Below are 18,715 nucleotides of genomic sequence, written 5' to 3'. Positions count from 1 at the left end.
CAACTGTTGTCATTTGATGGATATAGAGTACAATGGAGCTTCATTTACATGGCATATGGGTACTATTTTTGAATGATTAGATAGATCACTTGCCTCCTATGAGTGGCACATCATGTTCCCATATACATTCCTTACTCATCTAAATCCAGTAAAGTCTAATCACGCACCTATTCTACTTAAATTATTGTCTACAGGTCCTACAAGTAGAGGCAGTAGACCCTTTCGCTTTGAACATGCTTGGTTGACTCATGAGTCGTTCCTAGCACTGCTTCAACAAGACTGGAACATCTATCATGACTGGAACAACCGAATTAATCACACTATAAGGGCCCTGTTGGAGTGGAATAAAAATATGTTTGGCAACATCTTTTTTAATAAAAGATGCTTGCTTCGACAGCTTAATGGAATTGCATGTGATCTTTTACAAGGACCTAACCCCTATCTGGAATGGCTACAAGTGGATCTATGGTCTGAACTAGACTAGATCCTAAGACGAGAAGAGATACTTTGGTATCAGAAATTACGTTCCAAATGGTTAAAACTTAGGGACAGAAATACGCGTTACTTTCATGGAACAACGATTATTCGCTGAAGGAAGAGTAAGATAGATAAGTTGATGGATGATAGTAATAACTGGATTACCCAACCAGATGATATAGAAAATATGGTTACCAATTTCTATAAATCTTTATTTTCGAACACACGAGACTTAGTTACTTTTGTTCTCTCTAATGTTTTTCCTCAACTTGAGAATGATGAGTTATTAGAGATCGGGAGACCAATATGTGATGCAGAGATACTCCAGGCAATCAAACAGATGAGAGGTTTCAAAGCCCCTGGGCCTGACAGCCTTCAAGTGATCTTTTTTCAATCTTAGTGGGATAGGGTTGTCCCTGTTGTTTGTAAACTTATTCATGATATTGAAGACAATCCTTCTTTGGTTGCTGACATAAATTCAACACTGATTGCACTAATTCCAAAAATTGATAATGTTAGGCATTTGAAACATATGAGACCTATATGTAATGTATCCTATAAGATCAAAAAAAGTCAATCAAAAAAAGTCTTCTATTATGTAGAGAATGAATCAGAAGGTCCTTACGTGGTTTTGTATACAACACAGGTACTACCTATAGTATAGCAATTTGTTTTTAAATTTTAATATAAAGCTTGTGTAATACAAAAATTAAGTGATGTGAAATCTAATATATATATGTATATATATATATATATATTATAATAAAAGGAAGGAAGTCTGTGACTCTCTTTTCCCACTCAAAATAAGGGTACTTATGTAACTTTATCTTATCATAACTATTTTGAATTTTATTTTTTTAATTTAATAAATTCTAAACCTTTAGTACTTCTGAATAGAAGAAAAACCCTTCATTTTCCTCTTTGCTTTATACGTTTCCCATCAAATTTCTTCCACTTTGTCTTACACTCAAAGTAGTAATTATGGATATTTATTTCTTATTGATTGATTACAGCTTTTCAATGTCAATTAATAATTCTTATTAATAGAGAAACATTGCAGAGATCTGAACCCAATCATATAATACCATAAACCATTCCTCTTCTTCTCTGCTTCATACGTTTCCCATCAGAGAAGCAATTATGGATATCTATTTCCTATGTATTGGTTTCAGTTTTTCAATGCCAATTGATCTCAACTATCTTCTAATTTTTAAGCCATTTTTATTTTGAAAACTTCATTCTAATTGTCCTATTCCATCATACTCTCTATTTCTAAAAATACTCTCTCCATATATACATTGTCCACTTTCTGATTGTCGCCACCGGCCCAAACGGGCCTCGGCGGTCGCGAAGACGGTCGAGCTCGCTTTTATTTTTAGTTTTGAAAATGTATTGGATTGTTAGAACGACTTGTTCTCAAACTGAGACCTCGTCGATCTTATCCAATTTATTATTGAAAGAGTCTCACCAATCCAATTTAATCCCAAGCGGGACCCTCCATGGATTAGTGGTTTTTGTAAAAAGGGAGGGTTCGTGGAGTCGCCACCAATGTTTTACTCAAAACATTGGAAAAAGAAGTTAAGGCAATCGATTTCAAAAATCGACTTCGGCCATTATAACCAGAGTCGGGTAAGGGAGTCGGTTACGCGTGAGGAAGGTGTTAGCACCCCACAACGCCCCTAACGGGTTCCCTATGACGGATTATTTTACAAATAATAGCACAAAATTACTAAATTACCCCTTTTATTTATGAACGATTATTATCTTAAATATCTACATGATGCTTAAATTAAACACACAGAAAGCAGTAAAAGGAGGGAATTAAAGAAAACCTCTTGGAGCATGCTTTTATAAATCTCAATAAATGCTAGGAGGCTTTGCGGCGCTCCTTCCCTCTACAAACTTGCTCGACACTCTCCTCGAAGAAAATTTTGACTAAGGGAATCAAAAAGATTTCCCCTTTGGTTAAATCCGAGACTCAAGCAAAGCGCTCAGAACTCGAGGATTTAACCGGTCCTGACTCCCAGAGAGGTTCCTAAGGCAGAGCACTGCTCAAAAACCCCAGAACACTCAATCAGAGAGTCAAGAAATGGTTCAAAAGTGTCTATTGACGTCAAATGACGCCATATTTATAGGAAATAGGAGCAATACGGGCGCTGGGATCAATACGGCCCGTATTGAGAATTTGTTCTTCAATACGGCCGTATTGAACTCAATACGGCCGTATTGAAGTTCACAAATCTTCAATACGGCCGTATTGAGTCCAGTACGGCCGTATTGAAGTTCAAAACTTCAATACAGGCCGTACTGGTCCCCAAGCAGCCCGTATTGGTCCCAATTCCTCCTATTTTCTATTTTTAGCTATCCTAAGACCTCTTAGACCTATAGAGAACCCTCCTTGGGCCTTCTGGAAGTCCTTCTGGCTGATCCTTCTTCAGTCTTCGAGAGTCTTCAAGCTTTATTTCCGACCCGGACAATTTTAGGGGTCTACAGCTGCCCCCCCCTTTACTTGGTCAAACGGCCTTTTAGTTTACCGGTTGACAAGTAAAGGAGTTGACCCAATTGTCCGGGTGATGTGCCAACCTTCTGACTTGTAGCGTCTTCCGGTGGAAAATTGGTTGAGTAGCCTCTCCAGGTTAGCCTCGCTAGACGCCCTAGCTGGAAGCTGTGAGTACAACTTCACTCGCTGCCCGAGTCGGAAGTTGCGTACCTCCGTGTTTTCTGAACACTTTGGTACAGAGTTTGCCCTCTCCAGGGTGAGTACCGTCTCTCCAGATACAACTTTACTCGCCGCCCGAGCCGAAAGTTGCATACCTCCGTGCTTTCTGAACACTTCGGTACTGAGTTTGCCCTCTCCAGGGTGAGTACCGTCTCTCCAGATACAACTTTACTCGCCGCCCGAGCCGAAAGTTGCATACCTCCGTGCTTTCTGAACACTTTGGTACTGAGTTTGCCCTCTCCAGGGTAGCTTCACTAGACGCCCTAGCCGGAAGCTGTGAGTACTGTCTCTCTAGATACAACTTTACTCGCCGCCCGAGCCGAAAGTTGCATACCTCCGTGCTTTCTGAACACTTCGGTACTGAGTTTGCCCTCTCCAGGGTCTGCCTCCGTGTTTCTGATCACTTTGGCAAAGTGAGTTTGCCCCCTCCAGGGGCTGTGATTGATTTGTCTCCACAGTCCACGATGCTGTTTCGACGGTTTGATTTTGATTTTGATGCCGCTGAGGGCTGGATAACGCAGGGATCCGTCTCGGGGATGTGCAGTTACTCATAGGTTCTTGTGTCCCAACTTTGCATTGTATGGTTGGTGCCCATTGAGGAATTTCTGTTTCCTTGGGGTGTAGACACAAAGATGCTCTTTTTGAAATGAGCGATGCCTTATGTTTGGCTGACGTCCTGTCGACGTTGGTGGAGTATCCCGGTTATCCTTATTCGGGTGACTCTTTTTGACTTTTCTGGTTTTGTAGCCTCTGTGTAGGCTGTTATCCGCTAGGGATGTTGACATGTTGATTTTTTGACTGGCCTCTTCTGTTAGGCAGATAGTCTTGATGTTCGATGTTTTGGCGGGATGCCAAATTCCGCTTGGGGAATTTTATTAATCTTTTTGATTTTCTTCCCCTTTTGTGGGGATGCCTCTTGGATAGGCGATCATCCACTGGGGATTGATGTTGATTGGCCTCTTTTGTTAGGCAGATCATCTTGACGTTCATTTGTTAGGCTGAGAGCCAAATTCCACTTGGGGAATAGTTTATTGGTCTTCCTTTTGAAGAGATGCCTCTTTAGTAGGCAATTGGGGATTTGAAGTTTTTATTCATCCCAGAGTATTATTTAGAAAGCCTCTTCAGGCTTAGCTTCACTCATCGCTTTTGAGTTGGAAAGCTATCCTCCATTGGGGAAGTTTAAAGTCCTTAGACATTTTTCTTGGATGATCAGGCCTCCTTTGGGGATTTCGCTGATCGCATTCTGATGGCTTTCACTGGGGAATTTGGCCCGTGAGTGTAAGCTTGAGATATTTCTGGGGAATCGAGCCTTTCTAGGCCCAACTATTCTGAAGGAAGAGTATTGTTTCTGCGAGCCTTTCCAGGCTCAATTATTCTGAGGGAGTATTCTTTCTGCGAGCCTCTCCAGGCTCAATTATTCTGAAGGAGTATTATTTCTACGAGCCTCTCCAGGCTCAATTATTCTGAAGGGAGTATTCTTTCTGCGAGCCTCTCCAGGCTCAATTATTCGGAGGGAGTATTCTTTCTGCGAGCCTCTCCAGGCTCGATTATTCTGAAGGAGTATTATTTCTGCGAGCCTCTCCAGGCTCAATTATTCTGAAGGGAGTATTCTTTCTGCGAGCCTCTCCAGGCTCAATTATTCTGAGGGAGTATTCTTTCTGCGAGCCTCTCCAGGCTCGATTATTCTGAAGGAGTATTATTTCTGCGAGCCTCTCCAGGCTCAATTATTCTGTACAAGCTGTTTGTTGGATTTTCTGTATTTTGCCCTTTTTTCGATTTTGGCTTTTTCTGACTGCTGTCATACACAAGCAATTTTCTATTTTTTCTATTTTATGCAATTGCCTCATGGTAAGGTCTTTTGAATGTGCAACTAATGTGTGTGATGCACGCGATGCAAGTTTGTATTTTTTATTCTTTTGTTTAGAAAAGTGTATGGCTCTCCCTATCCTCCTCTTTTTTTGGAGGACTTTCTGTCGTTGACGCGAGGGAGTATTTTTATGAGCCTTTATGCAGGAGATTACGGATTTCATAGGAACCCCTCCAATTTCCTTTATTGACCGATTATTAACAGAGTTTCATACAATTTTTTGAAACATCAATTTTAAAGGCATAATCACATGGTCAAGAGAGAAAAGAAACAAATGGATATTTTATTGATTTTCAAATGTTTTTACAGAAAGATTTACAGAGGGATTTTCTGAAGAATGGCTGGCCAGGGTAGGCTATATACATTTTGGCTTAAACAATTACATCTGTGATTGCTGCTCTTCCCGTTCCCCTAATTGCTTTGGGTGAGATGCCTGAGCCAGGAGTGTAGATGCTGCAAGACGCTTGCTTCTAGAAGATTATCACTTGAACCGCCTTTCGGTTTTCGATTCAAGTGATCGTTGTTTGCTTTACTTTTTGCATCTTATTCTTTTGCCCCTAATTTTTGCCTAGGACATGTCCTAGCGGGGATAATTTTGCCTTTGTTTTGCCTAGTACCCTTGTACTGGCGGGCTTTTCGTCTTGCCCTAACTTTTGCCTAGGATGCCCTTTTTGGGTTTTCATCCTAGCGGGCTGATGCAAGCAACGTCTTCAAGCATAATACTTCTTTACCACGTCAGCATTGACTGGGTATCGAAGTTCTTCTCCATCCATGTCTGTGAGAATCAATGCTCCTCCGGAGAAAGCTCGCTTCACCACGTATGGTCCTTCGTAATTTGGGGCCCACTTTCCGATTTTGTCCTTTTGAGCTGGTAGCAATTTCTTCATCACCAGCTCTCCCTCATGGTAGACTCGAGGATGGACTTTTTTGTCAAAAGCCTTCTTGATCTTCCTTTGGTAGGCTTGACCATGGCATATGGCGTTCAGTCGTTTTTCTTCGATAAGGTTCAATTGGTTGTATCGACTTTGAACCCATTCTGCCTCGGAAAGTTTTGCTTCCATGATTACTCTCAGAGACGGTATCTCGACTTCAACCGGCAGAACTGCCTCCATTCCATAAACAAGGGAGAATGGAGTAGCTCCTGTGGATGTACGTACTGAAGTCCTATAACCATGGAGAGCGAAGGGTAGCATCTCATGCCAGTCTTTGAATGAGACAACCATCTTTTGTACTATCTTCTTGATATTCTTATTGGCTGCCTCGACTGCCCCATTCATCTTTGGTCGATATGGGGAAGAGTTATGGTGCTGAATTTTGAACTCTTTGCACAGTTCTTCCACCATTTTATTGTTCAAATTGGATCCATTATCAGTGATGATTTTGTCGGGAATACCGTATCTGCATATGATATTCTTTCTGATGAAGGACGTTACCACCTTTCGAGTCACATGAGCATACGATGCCGCTTCTACCCATTTGGTGAAATAGTCAATGGCCACAAGGATGAACCTATGTCCGTTGGATGCTTTTGGCTCAATGGGTCCAATAACATCCATGCCCCACATTGCGAATGGCCATGGTGAAGCCAAAACATTGAGTGGCGTTGGTGGGACATGAATGTTGTCGGCATATGCTTGACACTTGTGGCATTTCCGGACGTATTGGTAACAATCCCTTTCAATGGTCGACCAATAATATCCTGCTCTGAGGATTTTCTTAGCCATTGCAGGCCCGGGAATATGGGTACCGAAAACCCCCTCATGTATTTCTTTGATTACATTTTGAGCTTCGACTTGGTCTATACATCTCAACAAGACCGAGTCATAATTCTTTTTGTAGAGGGTTTCTCCAATCAACAGAAATCCCATGGCCCTTCTTCGGATATGCTTTTTATCATTATCACTAGCCATATCAGGATATTCCCCTTTTGACAGATATTGTTTGATGTCATGGAACCATGGATAATCATCAACAGCTTCATCTATCAGTAGGCAGAACGCTTGCTTATCGTGTCGCCGGATATTGATGATGGGCATTTCATGATCTTTATCCAAGGCGAACATCGATGATAGTGTAGCAAGGGCGTCAGCGAACTGATTTTCCTCCCTTGGGATATATTCAAATACGACATTTTGAAAGAATTGTATCAGGTCTTTGATATGTTCAACGTATGGTATCAGCTTAGGATTTCGGACTTCCCATTCACCTCGCAGTTGGTGGATGACTAAAGCCGAATCTCCGAATACTTTGAGCTTCAGGATACCATTGTTGATTGCTGCTTGGATTCCTAACGCGCAAGCCTCGTATTCGGCCATGTTATTTGTACAGTCGAAGTTGAGTCTTGCCGTTAGGGGGATATGCTTTCCTTGTGGGGAGATTAGTACTGTTCCAATCCCCTGTCCAAGCATGTTGGAGGCTCCATCAAAGTACATGGTCCACGTATCATCCTTGGGATCTTCATGTTGTAAATGCATTATATCCTCATCGGGGAAATCATCCTGAAGGGATTGATAGTCATTGGTCGGCCCGTGTGCTAGGTAATCAGCTAAGGTACTACCCTTGATGGCCTTTTGTGTGACATGTATGATGTCAAATTCTGATAATTGCACTTGCCATCGGGCAATCTTCCCAGTGATTATTGGTTTGTCGAACACGTACTTAATTGGGTCCATTTTGGAAACCAACCAAGTAGTATGCCTTATCATGTACTGCCTGAGCCTTTGTGTTGCCCACGCTAACGCACAGCAAGTCTTTTCTAATGGCGTGTAGCGGGTTTCATAATCAAGGAACTTTTTGCTCAGGTAGTAGATGGCTTGTTCTTTTTTTCCAGTTTCGTCCTGTTGACCTAGCACGGCTCCCATGGACTCATCAAGCACTGTCAGATAGAGGATTAATGGCCTTCCCTCGACAGGTGGCACCAATACTGGTGGATTGGCCAAGCACTGTTTGACCTTGTCAAAAGCTCGTTGACAATTCTCATCCCAAGTTTCGGAATGATTCTTGCGCAACAGCTTGAATATTGGTTTGCACGTGTCAGTCAACTGTGCGATGAACCTTGCAATGTAGTTCACCCTGCCAAGGAATCCTCTTATCTCCTTCTCGGTTTTAGGAGGAGGCATTTCCATTATTGCCTTTACTTTATCGGGGTCCACCTCTATGCCTTTTTCACTGACGATGAACCCGAGAAGCTTACCCGACCGAACTCCGAAAGTACACTTAGCCGGGTTTAGCTTAAGCTGATACTTACGAAGCCGATTGAATAATTTTCTCAAATATTGGATGTGGTCCATTTCGTCTTTTGACTTTGCGATCATGTCATCCACGTATACTTCAATTTCTTTGTGGATCATGTCGTGGAATAGTGTCACCATCGCTCGTTGGTAGGTGGCACCCGCATTTTTAAGTCCAAAAGGCATCACCCTGTAGCAGAAAGTTCCCCAAGGTGTAATGAAAGAAGTTTTCTCGCGGTCTTCTATATTCATCTTGATTTGATTATATCCCGAGTATCCATCCATAAAGGAATAGAGTGTGTTTGTGGCTGTGTGGTCCACGAGTGTATCAATATGTGGCAAGGGAAAATCGTCCTTTGGACTGGCACGATTTAGATCCCTGTAGTCAACACACACTCTAACCTTTCCATTCTTTTTGATAACTGGCACAATGTTAGCCAGTCATTCGGGATATTGGGATAAGACCAAGAATCCCGCGTCTAATTGTTTTTCCACCTCCTCCTTGATCTTTAAAGACCATTCGGGCTTGATTCGTCGAAGCTTTTGCTTAACGGGTCGATACCCTTCTTTCAATGGCAACTTGTGCTCGACGATTTTGGAGTCCAAACCGGGCATATCACGGTATGACCACGCAAATACATCTTTGTATTCCCTTAATAATTGGACCAATTGTGCTTTCATTTCATCACTGATGTGGGTCCCAATGTTGACCTCTTGCAACTCTTGACCCTGCCCCAAATTTACAGTCTCCAATTCTTCTTGATACGGTTGGAGTAGACGAGCTTCTTGGTCTAGCAGTCTTTGCAGATCCGGAGAGATGGTCTCCTCATCACTGTCCGACCCAACCCATTCATCCTCAGCTTTCGGATCCCGATTGGAGCGAACAATCACAGACATAATTATTTATTGGTTCTGTTTTAGGTTTAGAATTTATTAATGTTAATGAGAGAGAGAGAAAAGAACAAAATGAGAGAGTAATGTGTGAAAAATGCCTTTTATTGATATGTGTAAAAATGTACAAGACCCTTATTTACATAAAAGGGTTCTCATGATCTCGGGTACTGATCATGAGTCCCTAAAAGAAAAGAAAAACATGGAGGGGTCCTATCGTGGCTTGCCCTTCTCTCTACTCCTGCTTGGGCAAAGGATTCTTGCTTACGTCGGGCGCTGTCGAATCAAAGGTGACCCACCCAGCATCAATAAGGTCTTGGACCTTATGTTTGAGAGCTCTGCAGTTCTCCGTTGTATGTCCTGGTCCTCCCGAGTGGTATAAGCATGTATCTTGAGGTTTGTACCACTCGGGGTAGGGTGGGTCCATTTTCCTTGGTGGAACATAAGCTAGAAGTTTGGCTTCTACTAGCTTCGGCAGGAGGTCGCTATATGTGGTCGGAAGTTTATCAAGCTTCCTCACAGGGGTAGACTGCGATCTTCCTGACTTCGAAGTGGAAGAAGACGAAGAGATGGTTATGGCATTGACTCCTCCTTCTTTCTTCTTCCCGAAGGTCTTCTTAGCTTCGTATGATTGGGAAGGCTTAGCTAACTTCCCACTTTTGAGCCCTTGTTCCACCCTTTCTCCAATGGTGATGATGTCCGAGAAGAGTGTTGTCGTGTTCCCTATCATTTTGTCGTAATAGGGACCGGTCAACGAGTTGATGAATAAGGAAACCGTCTCCTTATCTGACAGCGGGGGCTCTATCTGTGCCGCCAACTCCCTCCATCGTTGGGCGTACGCCTTGAAGGATTCATCATTTGTTTTGCTCAAGGCTTGAAGATCGGACCTATCGGGTGTTAGGTCGATGTTGTATTTATAGCGCTTGAGAAAGGCGTCGGCCAACTGTCTCCATGTATGTACTAGATTTCCATCTAGTTGCATATACCAGTTGAGCGCGGTATCAGCTAAGCTCTCTTGGAAACAATGAATCAAGAGCTTTTCATTTGTGGCATATGCGGCCATCTTGCGACAGTACATGGTGAGATGACTTTTAGGGCAAGTCGATCCCACGTACTTTGGAAAATCTGGCACCTTGAATTTGGGAGGGAATTGAATGTCCCTCACCAAGCACATGTCGGCGGCGTCCTTGATATCAAAATCATGCCCCTCCATAGCCCTTAGCCGATCCTCGAGGGCATGGAATTGTTCCTTTGAAACCTTGGGCTCTTTTATTATAATTCCAGCCCCAAGAGGTACAGCGTTTGGAGGATCTTTTTCATACTCTTCCTCCTCTCCCTCATGATGGGACCCATGGTCACTGTGGTGTGATCCATGGACGTTGTGATGACGCATGAGTTCCATCATTTGCGCCATTTGCTCCTTAAGCTGTGAAAGCTCGGTTGTGAGCTTCTTGTTTTGCTCCTCCAAAGCTTCCATCTTCTTGATCTTCTGCGCACGTGTGAGGACAGAGAGATGACCAGCCACTTTCTAAAATGAATGTTTTTAAGCTAATTAGTTTATTCATGGTATGAATACACCCTTAAAGTGAGCTTGATAACCCTCCATCTTTAAGGCGCTGCCTTTTTAAGATGAAGGTTTATCACCCTCCTTAGCCTATGACCTCTCCATAACGGAGAATCTCAATAGTCATGGGTCTCTTTTGCTCACATCGAGAGGGTATTGGTGATCCTAAAATGAATGACTGATGAGGATGCATGAGATCTTATTAACAATGATGTACATGCTCCTTGCTTTTATTATATTCTCACACATGGTTTTTTTCTCTCATGTCATGATATTTTCCATGCATGGGGATTATTCTTTAGACCTTATCATGAGGTTTATTAATGCACAAACAATGTCACATAAACCTATACACAAACAATTCACTCATCCACGAACAGTCACGAGCGAATCACGAGGTAGGGGTATCCTGCAGAAAAGTGCATATTCAAGGTGGTTCTAACTGTTCTCACCGGTCTGAGGCCCCCAAGGTGCCCCCATTATAGGGACCCAATTCCTCTCGTCGTAAGCCGATGGAAAGTTCCAACGCACTGTCGGACTTGAGTTCATGGTTATCACCTTGAGTGATGTTTTTCCGACAACGGTCTCATAGGCTCCTATAAACCCATCAACCGGCCGTACTAACATCCACTCCCTATGGATTATCACTCATGCCCCCGGGTATAGAGGGAACTGTTGTGTGCAAAGGTTTGTGTACAGTTTGTATTTCAAACAATTGCGGAAATTAAACAAACAACAGTTATTAAAGCCATATAATAAATCATGTTATCATACAAGTGAGGGGTAGTGAAGTAATTTTAGACTATTATTTTGAAAATAATCCATCACTAAATGGGACTGACTCTCAAGGCTTCCCCAGTGGAGTCGCCATCTGTCGCCACCGGCCCAAACGGGCCTCGGCGGTCGCGAAGACGGTCGAGCTCGCTTTTATTTTTAGTTTTGAAAATGTATTGGATTGTTAGAACGACTTGTTCTCAAACTGAGACCTCGTCGATCTTATCCAATTTATTATTGAAAGAGTCTCACCAATCCAATTTAATCCCAAGCGGGACCCTCCATGGATTAGTGGTTTTTGTAAAAAGGGAGGGTTCGTGGAGTCGCCACCAATGTTTTACTCAAAACATTGGAAAAAGAAGTTAAGGCAATCGATTTCAAAAATCGACTTCGGCCATTATAACCAGAGTCGGGTAAGGGAGTCGGTTACGCGTGAGGAAGGTGTTAGCACCCCACAACGCCCCTAACGGGTTCCCTATGACGGATTATTTTACAAATAATAGCACAAAATTACTAAATTACCCCTTTTATTTATGAACGATTATTATCTTAAATATCTACATGATGCTTAAATTAAACACACAGAAAGCAGTAAAAGGAGGGAATTAAAGAAAACCTCTTGGAGCGTGCTTTTATAAATCTCAATAAATGCTAGGAGGCTTTGCGGCGCTCCTTCCCTCTACAAACTTGCTCGACACTCTCCTCGAAGAAAATTTTGACTAAGGGAATCAAAAAGATTTCCCCTTTGGTTAAATCCGAGACTCAAGCAAAGCGCTCAGAACTCGAGGATTTAACTGGTCCTGACTCCCAGAGAGGTTCCTAAGGCAGAGCACTGCTCAAAAACCCCAGAACACTCAATCAGAGAGTCAAGAAATGGTTCAAAAGTGTCTATTGACGTCAAATGACGCCATATTTATAGGAAATAGGAGCAATACGGGCGCTGGGATCAATACGGCCCGTATTGAGAATTTGTTCTTCAATACGGCCGTATTGAACTCAATACGGCCGTATTGAACTCAATACGGCCGTATTGAAGTTCACAAATCTTCAATACGGCCGTATTGAGTCCAGTACGGCCGTATTGAAGTTCAAAACTTCAATACAGGCCGTACTGGTCCCCAAGCAGCCCGTATTGGTCCCAATTCCTCCTATTTTCTATTTTTAGCTATCCTAAGACCTCTTAGACCTATAGAGAACCCTCCTTGGGCCTTCTGGAAGTCCTTCTGGCTGATCCTTCTTCAGTCTTCGAGAGTCTTCAAGCTTTATTTCCGACCCGGACAATTTTAGGGGTCTACACTGATTTAGGTACTTTTGTACTTCTAATATGAGGATCAACACTTTCTCTATCAATCATAGGAAAACCATTTTGAGGTATGCTTGTATGAAGTTTTAATTTTAAAGGTTGGTTGTTTCAATGTTGATGTATAGTGAACATATTATTAAAAGTTTTTTCCCTTTTACTTTCATCTTCTTTTTAGAGGACACGACTAAGAGGTTTACATTACTAAATGACATTGCAGTAGGGAAATTGATTGGAAGATAAGAGTTCGTATAATAAGATTGTGGAGGCTACCAAAGTTTAACAATCCATTGCAAAAAAATTCCTTGGAGATGATTTTGGTGGATGAAGAGGTTTTTTTCTTCATAAACTATAACAATTATAAATTTCATTGTTGGATAGTGTAATTTTTTTTTGTTTTTGCTTCTATTTGAAATTTTCATCTTCACCAGAAAATTATGATTAGTAAAGATATTATTTTTATAATCAATTATAATGAGTTAATGATCTTAGTAAAGACATTGATAAATTTTTTTACACCTATGTTGTTTTTTAGAAGCTAATGTATTTTTTCTCTTTATTCTTTTAATTATTTTTACCTATTATAATTCAAATAATAACCTTATTTTAAAATAAATGAAATTAGTCTGATTCAAATAATAACCCTTTTTTAAATATATTTCTTTAATTCTTTACTTTTTATTCATATTAATATATATTTTCTTTAATAACCTTATTTTAAAAAGTTTTTTCCTTTTTATTTTCATCTTCTTTTTAGAGGACATGGCTCAAAGGTTTACATTACTAAAGAGTTATTCCAACAATATGTTGTTGTTGATTGCTACTCGATGATTTAATCTCAATTATTATCATATATATGGAATAACCAACAAAATATAAGAAAATAGTTCTTATCTAGTGTAGAAGAAGTTGTTCATCGTTGTGATATCAATCCTTCTTCTGTGGTAACTCGGGTTGTGCTTCCTTCATCATTTGTTGGTGGAAGGAGATACATGTTCAATAATTTTCAAGATGCTATGGCTATTTGTAAGTTGTATGGCTATCCTGATTTGTTCTTGACAATTACTTGCAATCCTAAATGGAAGGAGATACAAAGATTTGTTGATGAAAGAAAGTTCAATGCTCCGAATGAAGTTGGATGAGTTGATGTCTGACTTAAAGAAAGGACAATTATGTGAGAAAGTGAATGCAGGTTTGTAAAATTGTATATAACCTTTCTATGACTTTGATTTATTATTTTATGTTAAATTTATAACATATAACTTCTTATGTCATGTTTAACATAGGAATGTACACAGTTAAGTTTCAAAAAAGGGGTTTGCCACATGTACATATTTTGATATGGTTACACAAAAGTGACAAATTAAATTCTGTTGAAATGATAGACTCTGTTGTATGTACTGAGTTACCTAATCCTTGCAAATTCCCAACTTTATATGGTGTGGTGTCTACGTATATGGTACATGGTCCTTGTGGTGTCAATCGAAGAGAATCACCCTGCATGAAAAATGGAATATGCTCAAAATATTTTCCAAAAAAGTATGTTGAGAATACGAGCATTAATGGTGATGGATACTGAATCTATCGAGGAAGAAACACTAGCATAACAACAATTAGATATGGCATGGAATTGGATAATAAATTTGTAGTTCCATATAATCCAATGTTGTTGATGAAGTTTCAAGCTCACATTAACATTGAATTTGGCAACAAGAGCAATTCTATCAAGTATCTTTTCAAGTATATCAATAAGGGTGTTGATCGTGTTACGTTATCAATTAGTTTGGATGGTAACATGAGTCAAATCTCTCAGCATATTGATGTAATCAAACAATACTATGATTGTCGTTATCTTTCTCCTTGTGAGTCAATATGGAGAACTATTGCATTTGATATCCATCACCATTGGCCACTTGTAACAAGGATAACTTTCCACTTGCCTCACGAACAATCCATTTTCTTTAACGACGATGATACAATTGATAGTATTTGTTATCGTAAGAGAAATAAGAAGTCAATTTTTCATGTTGGATGGAGGCAAATAAAAGATATCACGACATTCGAAATTTAACATATGGACAATTTCCTACAAAGTTTGTGTTTAATGTTGAAGATGAAGAATGACGTTTAAGGAAATAGGGGTATTCAATTGGTCGGTTGAGTTTTGTTCCAATGGGATCTGGAGAATTGTATTACTTAAAGACAAATTTTACTGGTTGTCTTGAGGGGAATTCGAGTAGATGTAGTGATGACAACCATTAACTCTTCAGATCTTTGGAAACATTGCAAAGTGTTCACATTGAAGGAAAACATAGGTTACAAATTGTTCATGATGAAAAGTCACATGAAGATATGAAATCTTTTTCTAAATGAATATTAAATGTTGGAGATGGAAATGTAGGAGAATATAATGATGGTGAATCTATTGTTCAGATTCCTGCTGATTTGTTACTTGCTTATGATTGTGATCCTATTGATGAAATTGTATCTCATACTTATTCAAATTTGCTGCAAAACATATGTTCTGTTCAATTTTTTGAGGACAAGGCAATTCTCACACCAAAATTGGAGATGGTTGACATGGTGAACAAATATGTGATGTCAAAAATTCCTGGAGATGAAAAAATATACCTTAGTTCTGACACAATCTGTAAAGCTAATTTGGATTCTAATATTCAATTAGATTAGTTAACTAGAGTTTTTAAATGATATTAGTTGCTAAGGAATTCCATAACATAGGTTGATTTTAAAGAAGGGGTTCCAATAATGCTTATGAGAAACCTTAATATATCTATTGGTTTATGTAATGGAACAAGATTAATCATGCATGAATTAGGAGTTAATGTGATATGTACAACAGTGATCACAAGAAGTCATGCAGGGAAAACGATTTTCATTCCTCACATGAATTTAATTCCGTCTAATAATTTGACTCCAGTGAAATTTCAACGTAGACAATTCCCATTGTGTATATGTTTTGCAATGACGATAAACAAGAGTCAAGGACAAACACTACGTCAAATTGGTGTTTATCTCCCTAAACCAGTGTTCTCTCATGGTCAATTGTATGTTGCAATATCTAGGGTAAATTCACGATCTGGTTTAAAGATTTTAATTTGTAATGAGAAGACAAATGAATGTAATTTTACAAAAAATATTGTTTACAAAGAAATATACTAGAAAATATAAATGAAATTGTTCTGTTGACATTGTCCATTATTTCATGTTCCTTTAGTTTGAATTGATATGTAGATTGTTTACCAAATTTACAAGTAATTGTGAATAACCAATTTTATCCGGACCCACAAAACCAATGAAATGGACATCTACTATGAAGAGGATGAGCTCCCAAAGTATAGAGGCAACACCATATGACAACAAGGAAGCTTGAAGCCCAAACAAGTGGTTTTAGGAGCCCAGAACGGGTTGTTCCAAAACTGGAACGGGCCGTTCCCAAGTCAGAACGGGTCATTCCTACATTAAAATGGGTCGTTCCAAGTTACTAAAAAGACCTAAAACCCTAATTGAGAACGGTCCGTTCTGCCTTTAGAACAGGTCATTCTGCCTTTAGAATGGGTCGTTCCAAGTTCAAATTTAGCTCATAACTGAATGATCCAGAACGGGCCGTTCCGAGCCCGGAATGGGCCATTCTGGTCAGGTCTGACATTTATAAATAGCAGACTCGGGCCTTGTTCTCGGCGACAAAAAAAGGGGCAAAAAAAATTTGGCTAAGATTCCTTATAGCTTGAAAATCCTCTTTCTTTCTCTCTCTTTGTATTTCTTGAGATCTGTGAGGCATCTGTGTAGTGTGAAAGGTAGCCAAAAAGCACCTAATAGATCCTCATATCTGAAGATTCAACATGATAACAAGTTCAACATTTTATTCGCCTCACCTTTGGTGTCATATTCTTTTCTTAACCTTTTTTTTCCTTTTTTTTATTTGTTGAAAATAATTGTATGTACATAGTGAGTGTGATTTGTTGTCTTCAAGATTATTGTTTAGAAAGTATTCAATATACAATAAATAACAACGTTAGTTGAATAACATTTTTATCTTTGACGTTATTTGATTTTGAGGGTTTAATAATTAGGCATTTGCTAACTTAAATTCTTATACAAGTTCTATTTTTTTTTAAATAGAAATAAATAAAAGAGGTTTATTCTTGTATTTAAATATTTTTAGGGTAAATTAAATATTTATAAATTTATGTAATTTTGCGCAATTAATTAAAGGTACTGTGTTTTTACAGGCATCGTAGGATGCTAATACCTTCCCTATACGTAATTGACTTCTGAACCCAATTTTGATTTTAAAAGGTTATTTTTAAAGGGTTTCCCAATGTTTTTCCCTTAAAATAAAATATTGGTGACGGCTCCATTAAAAAAAATGTTTGCGTCATCCCGTCGTGATTTCGGTTACGGTAGATGGCGACTCCACTAGGGATATTTGAGAGTCAGACCTTATTAAATTAATTGCGCAAAATTATGAATTTATAAATATTGATTTTTACCCTTTTTATTTTATTTTTATTTTATTTATTTATTTTGTTTTTTTGTTCTTTTTTGTTTGGCTACGCATGTTTTGTTTGGATTTAAGCTTAAATTAGAGTTTTATTTATTTATTTGTTATATATACATTCTTCTTTACCTGTCTTTTGTGAGATTTGGATAATTTTTAGGTTTACATGTCTGTTTGTTACCTCACGCACCCACTGACACTTGTACCTCACACACTTTGGGCTCTATACTCGGGCTTGTGCGAGCCTAAGAATAGAAGGTGGGTTAATGACTGTTATTGAGGGGCTTAATGCTCACCTGATAGTTGTTAAGTTACTGCTCAGGTTGTTATTAGTAGCATGGGTTAATCATATTGAGAGGGTATGTTCCCTACTTGTGATTGATTCATGTGCTAGGTCTTTATTTATATGATAAGGGCAACCTGGGGACCAATAAATCTTAAGGAGTCTAGATCTACCCATAAAACAATGCACTAATAGGCAGACTTAGTGACCTTCCGAATTAGGGTGTTAACGTTAGAAATTTGCTACCCTAGGTTTATCGTAATAGGTCACATTGTACTACTATTTATCCCTCCTTTTATACATGTTCGTGCTAACAAAAAAAAGGCATGTTAATATGTTTATGCATCACACATTCATATCTAATATCATTTTAGTATCAAGATTATTTTTCTTGCCCAAAATAAAATTTAATAAATAAATAAAAGATAAAAATGATGGAAGGCCATGCATACATTCATATTAGGGGCATAATAGGTTGCATGTTTTTCATTTAACTAAGTCTTTGTCTCATTAACACTTTAAAACAATTGATAGTATTCAATATGGAGGAGATTTAAAATCATACTAGCAATGCATCAGGGTTAAGCAAGAGTATCAGGATAAATGTGTTAAAAAAAGATCTCCGAAGGATAGGTAAGATCTGCCAAAAGATGACTAAAGAGGTTCGTTCAAATTTTCAAAAGGAATATGATAATAGCACATTTGACTTGATATATAACTTGTTTTAGACATCATCTATTGAGGAGAGAATTCTCCCTTGAGTGATTATTATTCACATTTTGATCTTGAGATGATTGATCCTTGTTTGAAAATGTGGCTCGTACTGTTGCATTGCTAGTAAAATGACCTTATCCATTGATGAGTGAATGCTCCCTTGAAATAAGTGTCAACCGTCATATGACCTAAGGGGTTTTGCCTCTAACGTTGAGATATGGGGAATCGCTCTTCAATTTGAATACAAAATCAATCTTTTCCAAAATTTGTTTCTTTTTCCTTTTCTTTTATACTCATAAAAAATAATAAATAAATAAAAAACAAAAGTTTTTCCTCGACATCATTATAGGACACGCCCTCAGGCCAAGATCATGGAT

This window comes from Cajanus cajan, chromosome 7, assembly GCF_000230855.2.
Source record: "Cajanus cajan strain Asha chromosome 7, NIPB_CcT2T_4, whole genome shotgun sequence".
In the NCBI taxonomy this organism is placed as follows: domain Eukaryota; kingdom Viridiplantae; phylum Streptophyta; class Magnoliopsida; order Fabales; family Fabaceae; genus Cajanus; species Cajanus cajan.
Note: the sequence above shows the minus strand (reverse complement) of the source record.